At 32.3% G+C, this 7,382-nt stretch overlaps 1 pseudogene; it reads right to left on the reverse strand.

Moving 5' to 3' along the window:
• Positions 1–2,818: 2,818 nt before the first annotated feature.
• On the reverse strand, positions 2,819–2,917 carry LOC114238560 (U6 spliceosomal RNA; annotated as a pseudogene).
• Between the last annotated feature and the right edge of the window lie 4,465 nt (positions 2,918–7,382).

The following is a 7,382-nucleotide window of genomic DNA, read 5'->3' on the forward strand; positions in this document are numbered from 1 at the left end:
TCTTTTTCTTGCCTAATTGTTCTGACTAGTACTTCTAGTACTATGTGGAATAGGAGTGGTAAGAGTGGGCACCTTCACCTTAGAAGCAAAATGTTTAACCTTTCACCACTAAGTATGATGTTATCTGGGGCTTGTCTTATATGGCATTTGTTATGTTGGGGTATGTTCCTTCTTTACCCAATTTTTTGAGAGCTTGTATCATAAACACATGTTGAATTTTGTCAAATGCTTTTTCTGCATCTATTGAGATGCTCATATGGTTTTTTTTCCTGTCGTTTTTAAAAAAATGATGTATCACACTGATTGATTTGTGTGGTCGAACCATCCTTACATCTCACTTAATTATGACACAAAAATCTTTTAATATGCTTTTGAATTTGGATTACTAGTATTTTATTGAGAACTTTTGCATCTATGTTCATCAGCAATATTGGCCTGTAGTTTTCTTTTCTTCTATTTTCTTTGTCTGGTTTTCATATCAAGGTGATGATGGCCTCATAAAATTAGTTTGGATGTGTTCTCTCATCTGTTGTTTGAAGCAGTTTGAGAAGTATCAGTATTCATTCTTCTTTGAATGTTTGGTGTAACTCAGCTGTGAAGCCATCTGGTCCTGGACTTTTCTTCATCAGGAGGCTTTTAGTTGCTGATTGAATCTCCTTATTTGTTTATTAGTCTGTTCAGGATTTCTATTTCTTCTTGATTCAATTTTGGCAGATTGTATGTTTCTAGGAATTTATCAGTTTCTTCTCAGTTATCCAACTTGTTGGTATTTAATTGTTCATGATAGTCCATTATGATCCTTTTTATTTCTGAGGTATCCATTATTATATCTCCTCTTTCATTTCTGATTTTATTTATTTGAGTCATCTCTCTTTTACTCTTAGTTAACTTAGCTAAGGGATTCTATATTTTGTTTATCTTTACAAAAAGCCAACTCTTAGTTTTGTTATTTTTTTCTATCCTTTTAATCTCTATTTGATTTATCTTTGCTCTAATCTTTATTATTTCCTTCCTTCTGCTAATTCTGCATTCAGTTTATTCTTTTTTAGGTTCTTAAGGTGTAAAATTACTTTGTTTATTTGAGATCTTTCTTCTTTCTCAATGTAGGCATTCATTGCTACAAACATTCCTCTCAGTACTTCTTTTGCTGCATCCCATAAATTTCAGTATGTTGTGTTTTTGTTTTCATTTGTCTCAAAAGAGTACTTAAATTCCCTTTTGATTTCCTCTTTGATGCAATGGTTGTTCACGAGTGTGTTGATTTACTTCTATGTATCTGTGCATTTTCCAGTTTTCTTGCTGTTATTGATTTCTGGTTTATTCCAATATGGTCAGAAAAGATACTTGGAATGATTTTGGTGTTGTTAAATTTGCTAAGACTGTTTTGTGGCCTAACATTTGATCTATCCTGAAGAATGTTCAGTGTGTGCTTGAGAAGAATGAGTATTTTGCTGTTGGTTATAAGTTCTATCTCTTAGGTATATTTGGCCTATAGTGTTATTCAAGCCAGCTAGGTTTTAAAAATTGATTTTCTGTCTGGATATTCTATCTATTATTGTAAGTGGGATATTTGAGGTCCCTTACCCTTACTGTATTGTTGTGAAATTCTACCTTCAAATCTGTCAATATTTGCTTTATATATTTAGATGTTCTGACATAAGGTACATATATATTTATAACTGTTACATCTTCTTGTTGAATTGACCCTTTTATACTTATATAATGAATTTCTTTGTCTCTAGAGACAGTTTTAGACTTCAAGTCTGTTTTTTTCCCCATTATCCATACCTGCTTTCTTCTGATTACCCTCTGCATGAAATATCTATTTCCATCCCTTAACTTTCAGCCTATCTGTGTTTTTAAAGCTAAAATGAGTCTCTTGTAGACAGCATACTGCTGGAACTTGCTTTTTTAAATCCATTCAGTCACTCTGTGCCTTCTGATTAGTGAGTTTAATTCATTTATATTTAAGAAAATTATGTAAAGACTTACTATTGCCATTTTGTTAATTATTTTCTGTCTATTTTGTCCCTCTCTTCCTCTCTTGCTGTTTTCCTTTGTTCTTTGATGATTTTATTTGGTGATTTGCTTTGATTCTTTTCTCTTTACCTTCCTGGTATCTATTGTAGTTTTTTTCCTTTAAGGTTAGCACAAGGCTTGCATATTTATCTTTATAGTTGTAACTTCTATTTTAAGTTGATAATAGTTTAACTTCAATCCCATACTGAAATACTACACTTCTATTCCACCCCACAGACTTTGTGTGCTTATAGTCAGAGTTTGCTTATATTTGTATTTTGTATCCATTAACAAATTTTTTAACTTTTATATTAGGGTAAAAAGTAATTTACACTTCATCATTACAGTCTTAATTTAATCTGTGTATGTCTATATATTTAGCTTCACCAATGAGATTCACACTTTCAAATGCTTTCATGTTACTCTTTAGCATGTTTTTCTTTCCACTTGAAGAACTCTCTAAAGCATTTCTTGTAAGGTAGGTCTAGTGGTGCCAAACTCCCTCAGTTTTTGTTTGTCTAGGAATGATTTTTAATCTCTTCTACATTTTAACAGGTAATATTGCTGAGTATAGAATTCTTGGTTAGCAGTATTTTTCTTTCAGTACTTTGAATATATCATCTCATTATCTCATGACCTGCAAATTTCCTGCTGAGAAATCTACTGATAGTCTTATGAGCGCTCCCTTATATGTGAAGAGTCGATTTTCTCTCACTGCTTTCAAAATTCTCTCTTTGTCCTTGACTTGTGGCAATTTGATTATAATATGTCTCATTATAATCTTTCGGTTGATTCAGTTTGGGGACCTTTTAGCTTTATGAATTTCTGTGGCATACTTTTGCAGGGGTTATGCTAATCTTCTCTATATAGTTCCAATTTCAATACTGAAAATATATGTGCTGCTGAAGTGAGAACATATTTTTACCAGTATTATTTTATACATTCTTCTGTTTTTTCTTTATGCAAGTACAAATGAATTTGAATGTTCTTATTTTCCTCCCATTTTGCACAAAAGATAACATACTATACATTACTCTGTAGTTTGCTTTTTTTCCACTTCATATATCCTGGAGGTCTTTGCAGTGCATGATATTCCTATCAGTTATTAATAACTATACTATCAATATATTCCATTCTGTGAATGAAACATGAGTAATTTCACTAGTCCACCATCGTTGTCCACTGAGTTGTTTTCAGACTTTGTCTATTACAAACAATCTTGCAATCAATAACTTTGCACATATATTGTTTGATGTGTGTGTGTGTGTTGTGCAGGATTGTTTCCAGAAGTGGTAATGCTGAGTCAAAGGACATATACATTTGAAATTTTGCTTTTCCTGTAAGTTATAATTCTTCACCATAAAGTGGAAAGAGTGTGTTATAATCTAAAAGGAAGTGGTATTTCAGTGTAGTTTCAATTTGCTATTCTCTAATTATGTGTGAGATTGAGCATCTTTTCATGTTCTAAGGACAATTTCTATTTCTTATTCTCTGAATTGTCTGTCCATGTTTTTTTCCCCTATTCCATATTAAGCTATTTTTCTTTTTTTCTGACTTCTATGAGAATTTTTTATGTTGGAAATATTAGATCCCTTTCTGTCACATGAATTGTGTACCTTCAATTTGTCATTTGTCCTTGACCTTGCATAGGGTAATTTTTTTTTAGTATCTTTATTGGAGTATAATTGCTTTACAATGGTGTGTTAGTTTCTGCTTTATAACAAAGTGAATCAGCTATTCATATACATATATCCCTATCTCCTCCCTCTTGCGTCTTGCATCGCATATTTTTTAATGAAGGTTTAAAATTTTTTCATGTAGTCAATTTTATCATTTTTTGTAATATGTAATGGTATATGGTTTGAGGTAGGGATATAGCTTTATTTGTTTTCCAGATCATTACCAGTTGCCCCAAACCATGTATTACAAAGTTTGTTTTTACTCACATTGTTTCCATGTATAAGCTTATATATGGAATATATATTTTAATCAAATGGTTAGTCTATCTCTTTTAGTATCACACTGATTTAATTATCCAACATTTATACTATGTTTTGTAATCTGATTGGGCTGTATTTTGTGTTATTTTATGAAATGCTCATTCATGTGAGGCCACAAGAAAAGACAGAGGAGAGGCTCAGGAAAACATCTATTATACTCACAGATTATAGAAAGAGAAGGCATGGCATGCCATGCATTACCACATGGGAAAAACTCCAGGGTGTCCAGGATGCAGAAGACAGGAACAAAGGGAATGTTTAGGCCACTGCCTCTATTGGTTTTTCTGCAGGAAAGGCAAATCAGGGAAAACTAAGCAGCTTAGGATTGGCTAGTTTGAGTAATTTCAATAGGCTTTTGTCTATAGGGGGCTAAGCCTAGCTGCCTGGCACCTGGCACTTAGATGATTAAGGGAGAATAATATCTCCTGGCATGTGTGGGTCAAATAGAGGAGGTATAGCTCTGGACTGGTTAGTTTGTATATCAAAACCAAATTCCAGATGAACCTTTTGCTAACTCTAAGAATTGGCTCACCCTGGGAGGGGTAGTCTCTCCCCAGCCAAAAAGAAGGTCAAAACATCATAATGAGAATTTTTTTTTAAGTAAAATACAGGCTAATGGTCCTCATAGTTCTTCCTTTTCTTTTTTTTTTTTTTGATTATTTCTTTTAAAAAAAGTAATTTACATGAAACAAAACATTCAGATTTCAAAGTATAGAATACAATGAGGTTTGAAAAATATATAAACCTTTGTAATAACTAACCCAATTAAGGTATATAATGATTTTATCACCTCATTAACTTTCCTCATGGTTTTTTACAGTCAATCCCCAGACACTGACAGGCAATCACCATTTCACCTTTTTCACCCTAGATTAGTTTTGCTTTTTCTAGGACTTCTTAGAAACGGACGTATATAGTATGTTCTCTTTCGTATTTGGCTTTTTTGAGTCAAAAAAGCCAAATACAAAAGATATTTTTGAGATTAAGTCATATTTTTGTTACTGTATGTGTTGGTAGTGCATTGTTTTTTACTGCTGAGTAGTATTCCATTTCATGGCCATATCAGAATTTATTTGTCTGTCTACCTAAGGATATACTGGTTGTTTACAGCTTTTAGGTACTGTGAATAAAACTGTCTTCAACATTATTATACAACTATTTTTGTGGGTTTCTATTTCTATTTTTCTAGGGTGAATTGCTAGGATATTATGTATATAATAGATATAACACACAATAGATTATGTAAAAATACATAATATGATACAAGTAATAAAAATTATATTTATAATTTTTCTGTTTTCAGAAGTGGTTGTAGCATTTTACACTCACACAAGCAATGTGTGGGTGTTCCATTTGCTTCACATCCTTACCAACATTTCATATATCAGTCTTTTTACCTCTAGCCATTCAAGCTTGTGTAAAGTGATATTTTTTTCTTTTTTTCCTGATGACTGGATGTTGAGCATTTTCTCATTTGCTAATTAGCCATTCATAGATTTCCTTTGTGAAGTGTCTATTCAAGTATTTCAAACTGGTTTTCCTTTTTAAAAATCATCAAATTGTAGAAGTTCTTTATTTATTCTGGTTAAAATACCTTTGTTGGATTATGTGCATTGCAAATATCCTCTCCCAGTCTAGGTTAGTTTTTTCATTTAGGCAATGGCATTCCTTGATGTGCAGATGTTTTTAATTTTGATGAAATACTATTTACCATTTTTCATTCTATGCTTAGTGCTTTTGCTAAGTTCTCTAAAAAATATTTGCCTGAATTGTGAAAATGTTTTCTAAGTCTTCTCTAGAATGTTGAAACTCTTAGAATTTATGTTTAGGTTGGTGATTCATCTTGGATCAACTTTTCTTTATGGTATGAGGTAGGAGCTGATGTAATTTTTTAATGTAAAGGTACACAGTTATTCCAACAGCTTGAAGAGTCTCTTCTTTCCTCACTGAATTACCTTGGTGCTTCTGTTGAAAATCAATTGACTGATTATTTATAGGCCTACTTTTGGACTTTATTTTGTTACATTGATTATTTATACTGATTCCAATACAATGCAGTCTTTTTCTTAATGGAACTATAGTTAATTTACAATGTTGTGTTAGTTTCAAGTGTACAGCAAAGTGATTCAGTTACATATATATATATATATCTTCTGTTTCAGAATCTTTTCCATTATTACAAGATAGTGAATATAGTTCCCTGTGCTATACAGTAGGTCCTTCTTATTTACCTATTTTATATATAGTAGTGTGTATATGTTAATCCCAAACTCCTAATTTATCTCTCCCCCCGTCCCCACCACAATCCCCTTTAGAAACCATGTTTTATTTTTATGTCTGTGACTGTATTTCTGTTTTGTAAATAAGTTCATTTGTGTCATCTTTTTAGATTCCACATATAAGTGATATCATATGCTATTTGTCTTTGTCTGACTTACTTCACTTAATATAATAATCTCTAGGTCCATCCATGTTGCTGCAAATGGCATTATCTCATTATTTTTTATGGTAAAATAAAAGATATACCACATCTTCTTTATCCATTCATCTGTCAATGGACATTTAGTTTGCTTCCATGTCTTAGCTACCGTAAATAGTGCTGCAGTGAACACTGGGGTGTGTGTATCTTTTGAATTAGAGTTTTCTCTGGATACATGCCCAGGAGTGGGGTTGTAGGATCATACAGTAACTCTAGATTTATTTTTTTAACAAACCTCCAGATTTTCTCCATTGTGGCTGCACCAATTTATATTCTCACCCAGAGAGTAGGAGGGGTTCCTTTTTCCCCGTAACATCTCCAGCATTTGTTATTTGTAGACTTTTTAATGATGGGCATTCTGACTGGTGTGAGGTGTTAACACATTATAGTTTTGATTTGCATTTCTCTAATAATTAGCAATATTGAGCATCTTTTCATGTGTCTGTTGGCCATCCATATATCTTCTTTGGAGAAACGTCTACTTAGGTCTTCTGCCTATTTTTTGATTGAGCTGGTTTTTTGATACTGTACTGGTAAATGGTCTGTTTGTATTTTCTATTTCTTCCTGGTTCAGTCTTGGGAGATTGTACATTTCTAAGAATTTGTCCGTTTCTTCTAGTTTGTTCGTTTTCTTGATGTATAGTTGTTTGTAGTAGTCTCTTCTGATCTTTTGTATTTCAGTGGTGTTGGTTATAACGTCTCCTTTTTCATTTCTGAATTTATTAATTTGGGCCCTTTCAATTTTTTTCTCGATGAGTCCAGCTAAAGGTTTATCAATTTTGTTTATCTTATCAAAGAACCAACTTTTAGTTTCACTGATCTTTTCTCTTTTTTTAGCCTCTATTTCATTTATTTCTGCTCTGATCTTTTTTATTTCTTTCCTT

The sequence above is a fragment of the Balaenoptera acutorostrata genome, chromosome X (genome assembly GCF_949987535.1).
Source record: "Balaenoptera acutorostrata chromosome X, mBalAcu1.1, whole genome shotgun sequence".
NCBI classification, from domain to species: Eukaryota; Metazoa; Chordata; class Mammalia; order Artiodactyla; family Balaenopteridae; genus Balaenoptera; species Balaenoptera acutorostrata.